The sequence below is a fragment of the Lissotriton vulgaris genome, chromosome 5, assembly GCF_964263255.1.
Source record: "Lissotriton vulgaris chromosome 5, aLisVul1.2, whole genome shotgun sequence".
Lineage (NCBI taxonomy): Eukaryota > Metazoa > Chordata > Amphibia > Caudata > Salamandridae > Lissotriton > Lissotriton vulgaris.
In genome coordinates this window covers 1545303489-1545321389 of record NC_141693.1, presented here as the reverse complement: position 1 = coordinate 1545321389, position 17901 = coordinate 1545303489, and the positions used below count along the sequence as shown (strand labels likewise).

The 17901-nt window shown below is 39.6% G+C and overlaps 16 non-coding genes across 16 annotated transcripts; all 16 read left to right on the top strand.

Moving 5' to 3' along the window:
* The first annotated feature begins 745 nt into the window (after positions 1 to 745).
* TRNAR-UCG (transfer RNA arginine (anticodon UCG)) lies at positions 746 to 818 on the top strand. The gene has a single exon. It is a non-coding gene; the product is annotated as a tRNA-Arg (tRNA).
* Positions 819 to 1764: 946 nt separating this feature from the next.
* On the top strand, positions 1765 to 1837 carry TRNAR-CCU (transfer RNA arginine (anticodon CCU)). The gene has a single exon. It is a non-coding gene; the product is annotated as a tRNA-Arg (tRNA).
* Positions 1838 to 2481: 644 nt separating this feature from the next.
* On the top strand, positions 2482 to 2554 carry TRNAR-UCG (transfer RNA arginine (anticodon UCG)). Its single transcript has one exon. It is a non-coding gene; the product is annotated as a tRNA-Arg (tRNA).
* Positions 2555 to 5668: 3114 nt separating this feature from the next.
* On the top strand, positions 5669 to 5741 carry TRNAR-UCG (transfer RNA arginine (anticodon UCG)). The gene has a single exon. It is a non-coding gene; the product is annotated as a tRNA-Arg (tRNA).
* An 803-nt stretch (positions 5742 to 6544) lies between these two features.
* On the top strand, positions 6545 to 6617 carry TRNAR-CCU (transfer RNA arginine (anticodon CCU)). The gene has a single exon. It is a non-coding gene; the product is annotated as a tRNA-Arg (tRNA).
* Positions 6618 to 9442: 2825 nt separating this feature from the next.
* TRNAR-CCU (transfer RNA arginine (anticodon CCU)) lies at positions 9443 to 9515 on the top strand. Its single transcript has one exon. It is a non-coding gene; the product is annotated as a tRNA-Arg (tRNA).
* A 644-nt stretch (positions 9516 to 10159) lies between these two features.
* On the top strand, positions 10160 to 10232 carry TRNAR-UCG (transfer RNA arginine (anticodon UCG)). The gene has a single exon. It is a non-coding gene; the product is annotated as a tRNA-Arg (tRNA).
* Positions 10233 to 11034: 802 nt separating this feature from the next.
* Positions 11035 to 11107, top strand: TRNAR-CCU (transfer RNA arginine (anticodon CCU)). Its single transcript has one exon. It is a non-coding gene; the product is annotated as a tRNA-Arg (tRNA).
* Positions 11108 to 11751: 644 nt separating this feature from the next.
* On the top strand, positions 11752 to 11824 carry TRNAR-UCG (transfer RNA arginine (anticodon UCG)). The gene has a single exon. It is a non-coding gene; the product is annotated as a tRNA-Arg (tRNA).
* Positions 11825 to 12616: 792 nt separating this feature from the next.
* TRNAR-CCU (transfer RNA arginine (anticodon CCU)) lies at positions 12617 to 12689 on the top strand. The gene has a single exon. It is a non-coding gene; the product is annotated as a tRNA-Arg (tRNA).
* Positions 12690 to 13333: 644 nt separating this feature from the next.
* On the top strand, positions 13334 to 13406 carry TRNAR-UCG (transfer RNA arginine (anticodon UCG)). Its single transcript has one exon. It is a non-coding gene; the product is annotated as a tRNA-Arg (tRNA).
* An 803-nt stretch (positions 13407 to 14209) lies between these two features.
* Positions 14210 to 14282, top strand: TRNAR-CCU (transfer RNA arginine (anticodon CCU)). Its single transcript has one exon. It is a non-coding gene; the product is annotated as a tRNA-Arg (tRNA).
* Positions 14283 to 14926: 644 nt separating this feature from the next.
* Positions 14927 to 14999, top strand: TRNAR-UCG (transfer RNA arginine (anticodon UCG)). Its single transcript has one exon. It is a non-coding gene; the product is annotated as a tRNA-Arg (tRNA).
* Positions 15000 to 15802: 803 nt separating this feature from the next.
* On the top strand, positions 15803 to 15877 carry TRNAR-UCU (transfer RNA arginine (anticodon UCU)). The gene has a single exon. It is a non-coding gene; the product is annotated as a tRNA-Arg (tRNA).
* Positions 15878 to 16519: 642 nt separating this feature from the next.
* Positions 16520 to 16592, top strand: TRNAR-UCG (transfer RNA arginine (anticodon UCG)). The gene has a single exon. It is a non-coding gene; the product is annotated as a tRNA-Arg (tRNA).
* An 803-nt stretch (positions 16593 to 17395) lies between these two features.
* Positions 17396 to 17468, top strand: TRNAR-CCU (transfer RNA arginine (anticodon CCU)). The gene has a single exon. It is a non-coding gene; the product is annotated as a tRNA-Arg (tRNA).
* Positions 17469 to 17901: the final 433 nt, after the last annotated feature.

Here is a 17901-nt window from a genome sequence, read left to right as displayed (position 1 = left end):
TGCCTCTAGACTGCAAGTGTTCATCTGTGCCTCAGTGGCCTAATGGATAAGGTACTGGCCTCCTAAGCCCGGGATTGTGGGTTCATGTCCCATCTGAGGTGAAAACCAATATCCAGTATTACTTTTCTTGAAAAATTTATATATTTATTACATGCTTCCGCTCAGAAGCTTATGAGGTATTAGGAACTTTGATATGGTACCATTTTACTTCTGTACTCTCCGGACTCATGTTGGTGTTCTGAAACTACAAAGTAGATTTTTAAACACCTATCTTTGTCAGCTGCAACTTTGACCCGGCAGAAGATATTCCTTTGGAAAAAATGATTTGAATTGGATTAGTGCAACTGTTGTTTCTAGAGGTGGTGACAGGCTTTCAGCTACTTGAATAGGGCAAGGCAGGATTCATGAAACGTATACAACCTTTGAGCGTGTGTAAATTGGCATATCCAGAAAGGAGCAGTTTGTACTACTGTCAAAACAGTTTCTCTCCACTTCTGGAAATATCCAGAGCTATGTAAAGCATACAACTGAGCTTTAATCTCATGAAGAAAGAGGTTTAAATGCAAAAAAGAAAACAAAAGCTTATCGTACTGGTGACATTCTCATTATATAGATTCCAAAAGAGTGCTTTAATTGAAAGGAGCTGAAAAAACACAATGGGATGTAAACCTAAATAACTATCAATATCATATTTCCAATCCTTGCATACCACCTACATTATAAAAATTAGCACAGCAGGACATATGACCGCGTGGCCTAATGGATAAGGTGTCTGACTTCGGATCAGAAGATTGGGGGTTCGAGTCCCTTCGTGGTCGGTTTTTGCCAATGGACACACAACTCAGCTTTCCGTTCAGAATGGAAGCAGGCTCTTCCAATACTCTTATAGCCATCATGTTCTCATTCCTAATTATTCATGAAGTGGAGTACATACTGCACAGTCATTTAGATTGCATCTTCAGCCTAAAATCTTGTCCATGTTATTGGCATTAAGAAGTGCTTCTATGTACACGCACTGAATATGTAATAGGGTTGCAGAATTTTGACTTGACAGAATGGGTTTTTAGCTTAAGGGTGTGTAGATGAAATGCAAGGTGTGTAAGTATGTGTTCATGGAGTGCTTCAAGTGTAAAAATCTGTATGATTTGTGCAATTAAAGTGCTAATTTTGCCTACGAGAAAGAAAAGTACTACAGAAGAATTATAAAGGATTGGCACATTGGCTGCCTTTGCTGATGAAACAGTTGGCTAATTTGTAAAGCATTGGTCTATTAAGTTGCAGAGTGTGGTTGAACTTGGTTAGGAGACTTGGTGCCTGTTTCTGTGTCCTGCTGAAGACAAGGACGGCTTGATACCACTGTCAAAGCCCAGTTTATTGAGATAAGCATCCAGGAAAGAAGAAGTGTTGAGTCGAAAGTGGTTCTCCTCCAATTTCTCTCCACTTGCTCGAAATGCAGAGCCTCCATTATAGCACAGAGCAGAGTGTTAAAGTCGGGGATGGAAGAGGATGAAAATGGGAAGTTTACTTATGGAGAGAACTGAGAAATGTCCTGTGTGCAGACACCATTGTTTGATGATTGAATACATTTAACACCTTGGCTGCTGTGGGTATTTTTCCCCTGTGCTGGAAAATCACTGATGCCATATATTCATGACGAGCTCAGCTCGTCATCAGCACACGACCACCGTGGCTGATGATGAGCCGAGCTCGTCATCAGCATCGAAGGGGTTAAATAATGCCTCTAGACTGCAAGTGTTCATCTGTGCCTCAGTGGCCTAATGGATAAGGCACTGGCCTCCTAAGCCAGGTATTGTGGGTTCGAGTCCCATCTGAGGTGAAAACCAATATCCACTCTTACTTTTCCAGAAAAATTGATATATCTATTACATGCTTCCGCTCAGAAGCTTATGAGGTATTAGGAACTTTGAGATGGTACCATTTTACTTCTGTACTCTTCAGAGTCATGTTGGTGTTCTGAAACTACAAAGTAGATTTTTAAACACCTATCTTTGTCAGATGCAACTTTGACCCGGCAGAAGATATTCCTTTGGAAAAAATTATTTGAATTGGATTGGTGTAACTGTTGTTTCTAGAGGTGGTGACAGGCTTTCAGCTACTTGAATAGGGCAAGTCAGGATTCATGAAACGTATACAACCTTTGAGCGTGTGTAAATTGGCATATCCAGAAAGGAGCAGTTTTTACTACTGTCAAAACAGTTTCTCTCCACTTCTGGAAATATCCAGAGCTATGTAAAGCATACAACTGAGCTTTAATCTCATGAAGAAAGAGGTTTAAATGCAAAAAAGAAAACAAAAGCTTATCGTACTGGTGACATTCTCATTATATACATTCCAAAAGAGTGCTTTAATTGAAAGGAGCTGAAAAAACACAATGGGATGTAAACCTAAATAACTATCAATATCATATTTCCCATCCTTGCATACCACCTACATTATAAAAATAAGCACAGCAGGACATATGACCCCGTGGCCTAATGGATAAGGTGTCTGACTTCGGATCAGAAGATTGAGGGTTCGAGTCCCTTCGTGGTCGGTTTTTGCCAATGGTCACACAACTCAGCTTTCCATTCAGAATGGAAGCAGGCTCTTCCAATACTCTTATAGCCATCATGTTCTCATTCCTAATTATTCATGAAGTGGAGTACATACTGCACAGTTATTTAGATTGCATCTTCAGCCTAAAATCTTGTCCATGTTAGTGGCATTAAGAAGTGCTTCTATGTACACGCACTGAATATGTAATAGGGTTGCAGAATTTTGACTTGACAGAATGGATTTTTAGCTTAAGGGTGTGTAGATGAAATGCAAGGTGTGTAAGTATGTGTTCATGGAGTGCTTCAAGTGTAAAAATCTGTATGATTTGTGCAGTTAAAGTGCTAATTTTGCCTACGAGAAAGAAAAGTACTACAGAAGAATTATAAAGGTTTTGCACATTGGCTGCCTTTGCTGATGACACAGTTGGCTAATTTGTAAAGCATTGGTCTATTAAGTTGCAGAGTGTGGTTGAACTTGGTTAGCAGACTTGGTGCCTGTTTCTGTGTCCTGCTGAAGACAAGGACGGCTTGATACCACTGTCAAAGCCCAGTTTATTGAGAAAAGCATCCAGGAAAGAAGAAGTGTTGAGTCAAAAGTGGTTCTCCTCCAATTTCTCTCCACTTGCTCGAAATGCAGAGCCTCCATTATAGCACAGAACAGAGTGTTAAAGTAGGGGATAGAAGAGGATGAAAATGGGAAGTTTACTTATGGAGAGAACTGAGAAATGTCCTGTGTGCAGACACCAGTGTTTGACGATTGAATACATTTAAATAATGCCTCTAGACTGCAAGTGTTCATCTGTGCCTCAGTGGCCTAATGGATAAGGCACTGGCCTCCTAAGCCAGGGATTGTGGGATCGAGTTCCATTTGAGGTGAAAACCAATATCCACTATTACTTTTCTAGAAAAATGTATATATTTATTACATGCTTCCGCTCAAAAGCTTATGAGGTATTAGGAACTTTGAAATGGTACCATTTTACTTCTGTACTCTCCGGACTCATGTTGGTGTTCTGAAACTACAAAGTAGATTTTTAAACACCTATCTTTGTCAGATGCAACTTTGACCCGGCAGAAGATATTCCTTTGGAAAAAATGATTTGAATTGGATTGGTGTAACTGTTGTTTCTAGAGGTGGTGACAGGCTTTCAGCTACTTGAATAGGGCAAGGCAGGATTCATGAAACGTATACAACCTTTGAGCGTATGTAAATTGGCATATCCAGAAAGGAGCAGTTTGTACTACTGTCAAAACAGTTTCTCTCCACTTCTGGAAATATCCAGAGCTATGTAAAGCATACAACTGAGCTTTAATCTCATGAAGAAAGAGGTTTAAATGCAAAAAAGAAAACAAAAGCTTATCGTACTGGTGACATTTTCATTATATAGATTCCAAAAGAGTGCTTTAATTGAAAGGAGCTGAAAACACACAATGGGATGTAAACGTAAATAACTATCAATATCATATTTCCCATCCTTGCATACCACCTACATTATAAAAATAAGCAAAGCAGGACATATGACCGCGTCGCCTAATGGATAAGGCGTCTGACTTCGGATCAGAAGATTGAGGGTTCGAGTCCCTTCCTGGTCGGTTTTTGCCAATGGTCACACAACTCAGATTTCCATTCAGAATGGAAGCAGGCTCTTCCAATACTCTTATAGCCATCATGTTCTCATTCCTAATTATTCATAAAGTGGAGTACACACTGCCCAGTCATTTAGATTGCATCTTCAGCCTAAAATCTTGTTCATGTTAGTGGCATTAAGAAGTGCTTCTTTGTACACGCACTGAATATGTAATGGGGTTGCAGAATTTTGACTTGACAGAATGGGTTTTTAGCTTAAGGGTGTGTAGATGAAATGCAAGGTGTGTAAGTATGTGTTCATGGAGTGCTTCAAGTGTAAAATCTGTATGATTTGTGCAGTTAAAGTGCTAATTTTGCCTACGAGAAAGAGAAGTACTACAGAAGAATTATAAAGGATTGGCACATTGGCTGCCTTTGCTGATGACACAGTTGGCTAATTTGTAAAGCATTGGTCTATTAAGTTGCAGAGTGTGGTTGAACTTGGTTAGGAGACTTGGTGCCTGTTTCTGTGTCCTGCTGAAGACAAGGACTGCTTGATACCACTGTCAAAGCCCAGTTTATTGAGAAAAGCATCCCGGAAAGAAGAAGTGTTGAGTCGAAAGTGGTTCTCCTCCAATTTCTCTCCACTTGCTCGAAATGCAGAGCCTACATTATAGCACAGAACAGAGTGTTAAAGTCGGGGATGGAAGAGGATGAAAATGGGAAGTTTACTTATGGAGAGAACTGAGAAATGTCCTGTGTGCAGACACCAGTGTTTGACAATTGAATACATTTAAATAATGCCTCTAGACTGCAAGTGTTTATCTGTGCCTCAGTGGCCTAATGGATAAGGCACTGTACTCTTAAGCCAGGGATTGTGCGTTCGAGTCCCATCTGAGGTGAAAACCAATATCCACTCTTACATTTCCAGAAAACTTTATAAATTTATTACATGCTTCCGCTCAGAAGCTTATGAGGTATTAGGAACTTTGAAATGGTACCATTTTACTTCTGTACACTTCAGGGTCATGTTGGTGTTCTGAAACTACAAAGTAGATTTTTAAACACCTATGTTTGTCAGATGCAACTTTGACCCGGCAGAAGATATTCCTTTGGAAAAAATGATTTGAATTGGATTGGTGTAACTGTTGTTTCTAGAGGTGGTGACAGGCTTTCAGCTACTTGAATAGGGCAAGTCAGGATTCATGAAACGTATACAACCTTTGAGCGTGTGTAAATTGGCATATCCAGAAAGGAGCAGTTTTTACTACTGTCAAAACAGTTTCTCTCCACTTCTAGAAATATCCAGAGCTATGTAAAGCATACAACTGAGCTTTATTCTCATGAAGAAAGAGGTTTAAATGCAAAAAAGAAAACAAAAGCTTATCGTACTGGTGACATTTTCATTATATAGATTCCAAAAGAGTGCTTTAATTGAAAGGAGCTGAAAACACACAATGGGATGTAAACCTAAATAACTATCAATATCATATTTCCCATCCTTGCATAGCACCTACATTATAAAAATAAACACAGCAGGGCATATGACCGTGTGGCCTAATGGATAAGGCGTCTGACTTCGTATCAGAAGATTGAGGGTTCGAGTCCCTTCGTGGTCGGTTTTTGCCAATGGTCACACAACTCAGATTTCCATTCAGAATGGAAGCAGGCTCTTCCAATACTCTTATAGCCATCATGTTCTCATTCCTAATTATTCATGAAGTGGAGTACATACTGCACAGCCATTTAGATTGCATCTTCAGCCTAAAATCTTGTTCATGTTAGTGGCATTAAGAAGTGCTTCTACGTACACGCACGGAATATGTAATAGGGTTGCAGAATTTTGACTTGACAGAATGGGTTTTTAGCTTAAGGGTGTGTAGATGAAATGCAAGGTGTGTAAGTATGTGTTCATGGAGTGCTTCAAGTGTAAAATCTGTATGATTTGTGCAGTTAAAGTGCTAATTTTGCCTACGAGAAAGAGAAGTACTACAGAAGAATTATAAAGGATTGGCACATTGGCTGCCTTTGCTGATGACACAGTTGGCTAATTTGTGAAGCATTGGTCTATTAAGTTGCAGAGTGTGGTTGAACTTGGTTAGGAGACTTGGTGCCTGTTTCTGTGTCCTGCTGAAGACAAGGACGGCTTGATACCACTGTCAAAGCCCAGTTTATTGAGAAAAGCATTCAGGAAAGAAGAAGTGTTGAGTCGAGAGGGGTTCTCCTCCAATTTCTCTCCACTTGCTTGAAATGCAGAGAGTCCATTATAGCACAGAACAGAGTGTTAAAGTCGGGGATGGAAGAGGATGAAAATGGGAAGTTTACTTATGGAGAAAACTGAGAAATGTCCTGTGTGCAGACACCAGTGTTTGACGATTGAATACATTTAAATAATGCCTCTAGACTGCAAGTGTTTATCTGTGCCTCAGTGGCCTAATGGATAAGGCACTGGCCTCCTAAGCCAGGGATTGTGGTTTCGAGTCCCATCTGAGGTGAAAACCAATATCCACTTTTACTTTTCCAGAAAAATTGATATATTTATTACATGCTTCCGCTCAGAAGCTTATGTGGTATTAGGAACTTTGAAATGGTACCATTTTACTTCTGTACTCTTCAGAGTCATGTTGGTGTTCTGAAACTACAAAGTAGATTTTTAAACACCTATCTTTGTCAGATGCAACTTTGACCCGGCAGAAGATATTCCTTTGGAAAAAATGATTTGAATTGGATTGGTGTAACTGTTGTTTCTAGAGGTGGTGACAGGCTTTCAGCTACTTGAATAGGGCAAGTCAGGATTCATGAAACGTATACAACCTTTGAGCGTGTGTAAATTGGCATATCCAGAAAGGAGCAGTTTTTACTACTGTCAAAACAGTTTCTCTCCACCTCTAGAAATATCCAGAGCTATGTAAAGCATACAACTGAGCTTTATTCTCATGAAGAAAGAGGTTTAAATGCAAAAAAGAAAACAAAAGCTTATCGTACTGGTGACATTTTCATTATATAGATTCCAAAAGAGTGCTTTAATTGAAAGGAGCTGAAAACACACAATGGGATGTAAACCTAAATAACTATCAATATCATATTTCCCATCCTTGCATACTACCTACATTATAAAAATAAGCACAGCAGGACATATGACCACGTGGCCTAATGGATAAGGTGTCTGACTTTGGATCAGAAGATTGATGGTTCGAGTCCCTTCGTGGTCGGTTTTTGACAATGGACACACAACTCAGCTTTCCGTTCAGAATGGAAGCAGGCTCTTCCAATACTCTTATAGCCATCATGTTCTCATTCCTAATTATTCATGAAGTGGAGTACATACTGCACAGTCATTTAGATTGCATCTTCAGCCTAAAATCTTGTCCATGTTAGTGGCATTAAGAAGTGCTTCTATGTACACGCACTAAATATGTAATAGGTTTGCAGAATTTTGACTTGACAGAATGGGTTTTTAGCTTAAGGGTGTGTAGATGAAATGCAAGGTGTGTAAGTATGTGTTCATGGAGTGCTTCAAGTGTAAAAATATGTATGATTTGTGCAGTTAAAGTGCTAATTTTGCCTACAAGAAAGAAAAGTACTACAGAAGAATTATAAAGGATTGGCACATTGGCTGCCTTTGCTGATGACACAGTTGGCTAATTTGTAAAGCATTGGTCTATTAAGTTGCAGAGTGTGGTTGAACTTGGTTAGGAGACTTGGTGCCTGTTTCTGTGTCCTGCTGAAGACAAGGACGGCTTGATACCACTGTCAAAGTCTAGTTTATTGAGAAAAGCATCCAGGAAAGAAGAAGTGTTGAGTCGAAAGTGGTTCTCCTCCAATTTCTCTCCACTTGCTCGAAATGCAGAGCCTCCATTATAGCACAGAACAGAGTGTTAAAGTCGGGGATGGAAGAGGATGAAAATGGGAAGTTTACTTATGGAGAGAACTGAGAAATGTCCTGTGTGCAGACACCAGTGTTTGACGATTGAATACATTTAAATAATGCCTCTAGACTGCAAGTGTTTATCTGTGCCTAAGTGGCCTAATGGATAAGGCACTGGCCTCCTAAGTCAGGGATTATGGGTTCTCGTCCCATCTGAGGTGAAAACCAATATCCACTCTTACTTTTCCATAAAAATTGATATATTTATTACATGCTTCCACTCAGAAGCTTATGTGGTATTAGGAACTTTGAAATGGTACCATTTTACTTCTGTACTCTTCAGAGTCATGTTGGTGTTCTGTAACTACAAAGTAGATTTTTAAACACCTATCTTTGTCAGATGCAACTTTGACCCGGCAGAAGATATTCCTTTGGAAAAAATGATTTGAATTGGATTGGTGTAACTGTTGTTTCTAGAGGTGGTGACAGGCTTTCAGCTACTTGAATAGGGCAAGTCAGGATTCATGAAACGTATACAACCTTTGAGCGTGTGTAAATTGGCATATCCAGAAAGGAGCAGTTTTTACTACTGTCAAAACTGTTTCTCTTCGGATCAGAAGATTGAGGGTTCGAGTCCCTTCGTGGTCGGTTTTTGCCAATGGACACACAACTCAGCTTTCCGTTCAGAATGGAAGCAGGCTCTTCCAATACTCTTATAGCCATCATGTTCTCATTCCTAATTATTCATGAAGTGGAGTACATATTGCACAGTCATTTAGATTGCATCTTCAGCCTAAAATCTTGTCCATGTTAGTGGCATTAAGAAGTGCTTCTATGTACACGCACTGAATATGTAATAGGTTTGCAGAATTTTGACTTGACAGAATGGGTTTTTAGCTAAAGGGTGTGTAGATGAAATGCAAGGTGTGTAAGTATGTGTTCATGGAGTGCTTCAAGTGTAAAAATATGTATGATTTGTGCAGTTAAAGTGCTAATTTTGCCTAGAAGAAAGAAAAGTACTACAGAAGAATTATAAAGGATTGGCACATTGGCTGCCTTTGCTGATGACACAGTTGGCTAATTTGTAAAGCATTGGTCTATTAAGTTGCAGAGTGTGGTTGAACTTGGTTAGGAGACTTGGTGCCTGTTTCTGTGTCCTGCTGAAGACAAGGACGGCTTGATACCACTGTCAAAGCCCAGTTTATTGAGAAAAGCATCCAGGAAAGAAGAAGTGTTGAGTCAAAAGTGGTTCTCCTCCAATTTCTCTCCACTTGCTCGAAATGCAGAGCCTCCATTATAGCACAGAACAGAGTGTTAAAGTAGGGGATAGAAGAGGATGAAAATGGGAAGTTTACTTATGGAGAGAACTGAGAAATGTCCTGTGTGCAGACACCAGTGTTTGACGATTGAATACATTTATATAATGCCTCTAGACTGCAAGTGTTCATCTGTGCCTCAGTGGCCTAATGAATAAGGCACTGGCCTCCTAAGCCAGGGATTGTGGGTTCAAGTCCCATCTGAGGTGAAAACCAATATCCACTATTACTTTTCTAGAAAAATTTATATATTTATTACATGCTTCCGCTCAGAAGCTTATGAGGTATTAGGAACTTTGAAATGGTACCATTTTACTTCTGTACTCTTCAGGGTCATGTTGGTGTTCTGAAACCACAAAGTAGATTTTTAAACACCTATCTTTGTCAGATGCAACTTTGACCCGGCAGAAGATATACCTTTGGAAAAAATGATTTGAATTGGATTGGTGTAACTGTTGTTTCTAGAGGTGGTGACAGGCTTTCAGGTACTTGAATAGGGCAAGTCAGGATTCATGAAACGTATACAACATTTGAGCGTGTGTAAATTGGCATATCCAGAAAGGAGCAGTTTGTACTACTGTCAAAACAGTTTCTCTCCACTTCTGGAAATATCCAGAGCTATGTAAAGCATACAACTGAGCTTTAATCTCATGAAGAAAGAGGTTTAAATGCAAAAAAGAAAACAAAAGCTTATCAAACTGGTGACATTCTCATTATATAGATTCCAAAAGAGTGCTTTAATTGAAAGGAGCTGAAAACACACAATGGGATGTAAACCTAAATAACTATCAATATCATATTTCCCATCCTTGCATACCACCTACATTATAAAAATAAGCGCAGCAGGACATATGACCGCGTGGCCTAATGCATAAGGCATCTGACTTCGGATCAGAAGATTGAGGGTTCGAGTCCCTTCGTGGTCGGTTTTTGCCAATGGTCACACAACTCAGATTTCCATTCAGAATGGAAGCAGGCTCTTCCAATACTCTTATAGCCATCATGTTCTCATTCCTAATTATTCATGAAGTGGAGTACATACTGCACAGTCATTTAGATTGCATCTTCAGCCTAAAATCTTGTTCATGTTAGTGGCATTAAGAAGTGCTTCTATGTACAGGCACGGAATATGTAATAGGGTTGCAGAATTTTGACTTGACAGAATGGGTTTTTAGCTTAAGGGTGTGTAGATGAAATGCAAGGTGTGTAAGTATGTGTTCATGGAGTGCTTCAAGTGTAAAATCTGTATGATTTGTGCAGTTAAAGTGCTAATTTTGCCTACGAGAAAGAGAAGTACTAGAGAAGAATTATAAAGGATTGGCACATTGGCTGCCTTTGCTGATGACACAGTTGGCTAATTTGTGAAGCATTGGTCTATTAAGTTGCAGAGTGTGGTTAAACTTGGTTAGGAGAATTGGTGCCTGTTTCTGCGTCCTGCTGAAGATAAGGACGGCTTGATACCACTGTCAAAGCCCAGTTTATTAAGAAACGCATCCAGGAAAGAAGAAGTGTTGAGTCGAGAGTGGTTCTCCTCCAATTTCTCTCCACTTGCTCGAAATGCAGAGAGTCCATTATAGCACAGAACAGAGTGTTAAAGTCGGGATGGAAGAGGATGAAAATGGGAAGTTTACTTATGGAGAGAACTGAGAAATGTCCTGTGTGCAGACACCAGTGTTTGACAATTGAATACATTTAAATAATGCCTCTAGACTGCAAGTGATTATCTGTGCCTCAGTGGCCTAATGGATAAGGCACTGGCCTCCTAAGCCAGGGATTGTGGGTTCGAGTCCCATCTGAGGTGAAAACCAATATCCACTCTTACTTTTCCAGAAAAATTGATATATTTATTACATGCTTCCGCTCAGAAGCTTATGTGATATTAGGAACTTTGAAATGGTACCATTTTACTTCTGTACTCTTCGGAGTCATGTTGGTGTTCTGAAACTACAAAGTAGATTTTTAAACACCTATCTTTGTCAGATGCAACTTTGACCCGGCAGAAGATATTCCTTTGGAAAAAAATATTTGAATTGGATTGGTGTAACTGTTGTTTCCCGAGGTGGTGACAGGCTTTCAGCTACTTGAATAGGGCAAGTCAGGATTCATGAAACGTATGCAACCTTTGAGCGTGTGTAAATTGGCATATCCAGAAAGGAGCCGTTTTTACTACTGTCAAAACAGTTTCTCTCCACCTCTAGAAATATCCAGAGCTATGTAAAGCATACAACTGAGCTTTATTCTCATGAAGAAAGAGGTTTAAATGAAAAAAAGAAAACAAAAGCTTATCGTACTGGTGACATTTTCATTATATAGATTCCAAAAGAGTGCTTTAATTGAAAGGAGCTGAAAACACACAATGGGATGTAAACCTAAATAACTATCAATATCATATTTCCCATCCTTGCATACCACCTACATTATAAAAATAAGCACAGCAGGACATATGACCGCTTGGCCTAATGGATAAGGCGTCTGACTTCGGATCAGAAGATTGAGGGTTCGAGTCCCTTCGTGGTCGGTTTTTGCCAATGGTCACACAACTCAGATTTCCATTCAGAATGGAAGCAGGCTCTTCCAATACTCTTATAGCCATCATGTTCTCATTCCTAATTATTCATGAAGTGGAGTACATACTGCACAGTCATTTAGATTGCATCTTCAGCCTAAAATCTTGTTCATGTTAGTGGCATTCAGAAGTGCTTCTATGTACACGCACGGAATATGTAATAGGGTTGCAGAATTTTGACTTGACAGAATGGGTTTTTAGCTTAAGGGTGTGTAGATGAAATGCAAGGTGTGTAAGTATGTGTTCATGGAGTGCTTCAAGTGTAAAATCTGTATGATTTGTGCAGTTAAAGTGCTCGAGAAAGAGAAGTACTACAGAAGAATTATAAAGGATTGGCACATTGGCTGCCTTTGCTGATGACACAGTTGGCTAATTTGTGAAGCATTGGTCTATTAAGTTGCAGAGTGTGGTTGAACTTGGTTAGGAGACTTGGTGCCTGTTTCTGTGTCCTGCTGAAGACAAGGACGGCTTGATACCACTGTCAAAGCCCAGTTTATTGAGAAAAGCATCCAGGAAAGAAGAAGTGTTGAGTCGAAAGTGGTTCTCCTCCAATTTCTCTCCACTTGCGCGAAATGCAGAGCCTCCATTATAGCACAGAACAGAGTGTTAAAGTCGGGGATGGAAGAGGATGAAAATGGGAAGTTTAATTATGGAGAGAACTGAGAAATGTCCTGTGTGCAGACACCAGTGTTTGATGATTGAATACATTTAAATAATGCGTCTAGACTGCAAGTGTTTATCTATGCCTCAGTGGCCTAATGGATAAGGCACTGGCCTCCTAAGCCAGGGATTGTGGGTTCGATTCCCACCTGAGGTGAAAACCATTATCCACTCTTACTTTTCCAGAAAAATTGATATATTTATTACATGCTTCCGCTCAGAAGCTTATGTGGTATTAGGAACTTTGAAATGGTACCATTTTACTTCTGTACTCTTCAGAGTCATGTTGGTGTTCTGAAACTACAAAGTAGATTTTTAAACACCTATCTTTGTCAGATGCAACTTTGACCCGGCAGAAGATATTCCTTTGGAAAAAATGATTTGAATTGGATTGGTGTAACTGTTGTTTCTAGAGGTGGTGACAGGCTTTCAGCTACTTGAATAGGGCAAGTCAGGATTCATGAAACGTATACAACCTTTGAGCGTGTGTAAATTGGCATATCCAGAAAGGAGCAGTTTTTACTACTGTCAAAACAGTTTCTCTCCACCTCTAGAAATATCCAGAGCTATGTAAAGCATACAACTGAGCTTTATTCTCATGAAGAAAGATGTTTAAATGCAAAAAAGAAAACAAAAGCTTATCGTACTGGTGACATTTTCAATATATAGATTCCAAAAGAGTGCTTTAATTGAAAGGAGCTGAAAACACACAATGGGATGTAAACCTAAATAACTATAAATATCATATTTCCCATTCTTGCATACCACCTACATTATAAAAATAAGCACAGCATGACATATGACTGCGTGGCCTAATGGATAAGGCGTCTGACTTCGGATCAGAAGATTGAGGGTTTGAGTCCCTTCGTGGTCGTTTTTTGCCAATGGTCACACAACTCAGCTTTCCATTCAGAATGGAAGCAGGCTCTTCCAATACTCATATAGCCATCATGTTCTCATTCCTAATTATTCGTGAAGTGGAGTACATACTGCACAGTCATTTAGATTGCATCTTCAGCCTAAAATCTTGGTCAAGTTAGTGGCATTAAGAAGTGCTTCTATGTACACGCACTGAATATGCAATAGGGTTGCAGAATTTTGACTTGACAGAATGGGTTTTTAGCTTAAGGGTGTGTAGATGAAATGCAAGGTGTGTAAGTATGTGTTCATGGAGTTCTTCAAGTGTAAAATCTGTATGATTTGTGCAGTTAAAGTGCTAATTTTGCCTACGAGAAAGAAAAGTACTACAGAAGAATTATAAAGGATTGGCACATTGGCTGCCTTTGCTGATGACACATTTGGCTAATTTTTGAAGCATTGGTCTATTAAGTTGCAGAGTGTGGTTGAACTTGGTTAGGAGACTTGGTGCCTCTTTCTGTGTCCTGCTGAAGACAAGGACGGCTTGATACCACTGTCAAAGCCCAGTTTATTGAGAAAAGCATTCAGGAAAGAAGAAGTGTTGAGTCGAGAGGGGTTCTCCTCCAATTTCTCTCCACTTGCTCGAAATGCAGAGAGTCCATTATAGCACAGAACAGAGTGTTAAAGTCGGGGATGGAAGAGGATGAAAATGGGAAGTTTACTTATGGAGAGAACTGAGAAATGTCCTGTGTGCAGACACCAGTGTTTGACGATTGAATACATTTAAATAATGCCTCTAGACTGCAAGTGTTTATCTGTGCCTCAGTGGCCTAATGGATAAGGCTCTGGCCTCCTAAGCCAGGGATTGTGGGTTCGAGTCCCATTTGAGGTGAAAACCAATATCCACACTTACTTTTCCAGAAAAATTGATATATTTATTACATGCTTCCACTCAGAAGCTTATGTGGTATTAGGGACTTTGAAATGGTACCATTTTACTTCTGTACTCTTCAGAGTCATGTTGGTGTTCTGAAACTACAAAGTAGATTTTTAAACACCTATCTTTGTCAGATGCAACTTTGACCCGGCAGAAGATATTCCTTTGGAAAAAATGATTTGAATTGGATTGGTGTAACTGTTGTTTCTAGAGGTGGTGACAGGCTTTCAGCTACTTGAATAGGGCAAGTCAGGATTCATGAAATGTATACAACCTTTGAGCGTGTGTAAATTGGCATATCCAGAAAGGAGCAGTTTTTACTACTGTCAAAACAGTTTCTCTCCACCTCTAGAAATATCCAGAGCTATGTAAAGCATACAACTGAGCTTTATTCTCATGAAGAAAGAGGTTTAAATGCAAAAAAGAAAACAAAAGCTTATCGTACTGGTGACATTTTCATTATATAGATTCCAAAAGAGTGCTTTAATTGAAAGGATCTGAAAACACACAATGGGATGTAAACCTAAATAACTATAAATATCATATTTCCCATTCTTGCATACCACCTACATTATAAAAATAAGCACAGCAGGACATGGGACCGCGTGGCCTAATGGATAAGGCGTCTGACTTCGGATCAGAAGATTGAGGGTTCGAGTCCCTTCGTGGTCGGTTTTTGCCAATGGTCACACAACTCAGCTTTCCATTCAGAATGGAAGCAGGCTCTTCCAATACTCATATAGCCATCATGTTCTCATTCCTAATTATTCATGAAGTGAAGTACATACTGCTCAGTCATTTAGATTGCATCTTCAGCCTAAAATCTCGTTCATGTTAGTGGCATTAAGAAGTGCTTCTATGTACACGCACTGAATATGTAATAGGGTTGCAGAATTTTGACTTGACAGAATGGGTTTTTAGCTTAAGGGTGTGTAGATGAAATGCAAGGTGTGTAAGTATGTGTTCATGGAGTGCTTCAAGTGTAAAATCTGTATGATTTGTGCAGTTAAAGTGCTAATTTTGCCTACGAGAAAGAAAAGTACTACAGAAGAATTATAAAGGATTGGCACATTGGCTGCCTTTGCTGATGACACAGTTGGCTAATTTGTGAAGCATTGGTCTATTAAGTTGCAGAGTGTGGTTGAACTTGGTTAGGAGACTTGGTGCCTGTTTCTGTGTCCTGCTGAAGACAAGGATGGCTTGATACCACTGTCAAAGCCCAGTTTATTGAGAAAATCATTCAGGAAAGAAGAAGTGTTGAGTCGAGAGGGGTTCTCCTCCAATTTCTCTCCACTTGCTCGAAATGCAGAGAGTCCATTATAGCACAGAACAGAGTGTTAAAGTCGGGGATCGAAGAGGATGAAAATGGGAAGTTTACTTATGGAGAGAACTAAGAAATGTCCTTTGTGCAGACACCAGTGTTTGACGATTGAATACATTTAAATAATGCCTCTAGACTGCAAGTGTTTATCTGTTCCTCAGTGGCCTAATGGATAGGGCATTGGCCTTCTAAGCCAGGGATTGTGGGTTCGAGTCCCATCTGAGGTGAAAACCAATATCCTCTCTTACTTTTCCAGAAAAATTGATATATTTATTACATGCTTCCGCTCAGAAGCTTATGTGGTATTAGGAACTTTGAAATGGTACCATTTTACTTCTGTACTCTTCAGAGTCATGTTGGTGTTCTGAAACTACAAAGTAGATTTTTAAACACCTATCTTTGTCAGATGCAACTTTGACCCGGCAGAAGATATTCCTTTGGAAAAAATGATTTGAATTGGATTGGTGTAACTGTTGTTTCTAGAGGTGGTGACAGGCTTTCAGCTACTTGAATAGGGCAAGTCAGGATTCATGAAACGTATACAACCTTTGAGCGTATGTAAATTGGCATATCCAGAAAGGAGCAGTTTTTACTACTGTCAAAACAGTTTCTCTCCACCTCTAGAAATATCCAGAGCTATGTAAAGCATACAACTGAGCTTTATTCTCATGAAGAAAGAGGTTTATCAGCAAAAAAGAAAACAAAAGCTTATCGTACTGGTGACATTTTCATTATATAGATTCCAAAAGAGTGCTTTAATTGAAAGGAGCTGAAAACACACAATGGGATGTAAACCTAAATAACTATAAATATCATATTTCCCATTCTTGCATACCACCTACATTATAAAAATAAGCTCAGCAGGACATATGACCGCGTGGCCTAATGGATAAGGCGTCTGACTTCGGATCAGAAGATTGAGGGTTCGAGTCCCTTCGTGGTCGGTTTTTGCCAATGGTCACACAACTCAGCTTTCCATTCAGAATGGAAGCAGGCTCTTCCAATACTCATATAGCCATTGTGTTCTCATTCCTAATTATTCATGAAGTGGAGTACATACTGCACAGTCATTTAGATTGCATCTTCAGCCTAAAATCTTGTTCATGTTAGTGGCATTAAGAAGTGCTTCTATGTACACGCACTGAATATGTAATAGGGTTGCAGAATTTTGACTTGACAGAATGCGTTTTTAGCTTAAGGGTGTGTAGATGAAATGCAAGGTGTGTAAGTATGTGTTCATGGAGTGCTTCAAGTGTAAAATCTGTATGATTTGTGCAGTTAAAGTGCTAATTTTGCCTACGAGAAAGAGAAGTACTACAGAAGAATTATAAAGGATTGGCACATTAGCTGCCTTTGCTGATGACACAGTTGGCTAATTTGTGAAGCATTGGTCTATTAAGTTGCAGAGTGTGGTTGAACTTGGTTAGGAGACTTGGTGCCTGTTTCTGTGTCCTGCTGAAGACAAGGACGGCTTGATACCACTGTCAAAGCCCAGTTTATTGAGAAAAGCATCCAGGAAAGAAGAAGTGTTGAGTCGAAAGTGGTTCTCCTCCAATTTCTCTCCACTTGCGCGAAATGCAGAGCCTCCATTATAGCACAGAACAGAGTGTTAAAGTCGGGGATGGAAGAGGATGAAAATGGGAAGTTTACTTATGGAGAGAACTGAGAAATGTCCTGTGTGCAGACACCAGTGTTTAACAATTGAATACATTTAAATAATGCCTCTAGACTGCAAGTGTTTATCTGTACCTCAGTGGCCGAATGGATAAGGCACTGGCCTCCTAAGCCAGGGATTGTGGGTTCGAGTCCCATCTGAGGTGAAAACCAATATCCACTCTTACTTTTCCAGAAAAATTGATATATTTATTACATGCTTCCGCTCAGAAGCTTATGTGGTATTAGGAACTTTGAAATGATACCATTTTACTTCTGTACTCTTCAGAGTCATGTTGGTGTTCTGAAACTACAAAGTAGATTTTTAAACACCTATCTTTGTCAGATGCAACTTTGACCCGGCAGAAGATATTCCTTTGGAAAAAATGATTTGAATTGGATTGGTGTAACTGTTGTTTCTAGAGGTGGTGACAGGCTTTCAGCTACATGAATAGGGCAAGTCAGGATTCATGAAACGTATACAACCTTTGAGCGTGTGTAAATTGGCATATCCAGAAAGGAGCAGTTTTTACTACTGTCAAAACAGTTTCTCTCCACCTCTAGAAATATCCAGAGCTATGTAAAGCATACAACTGAGCT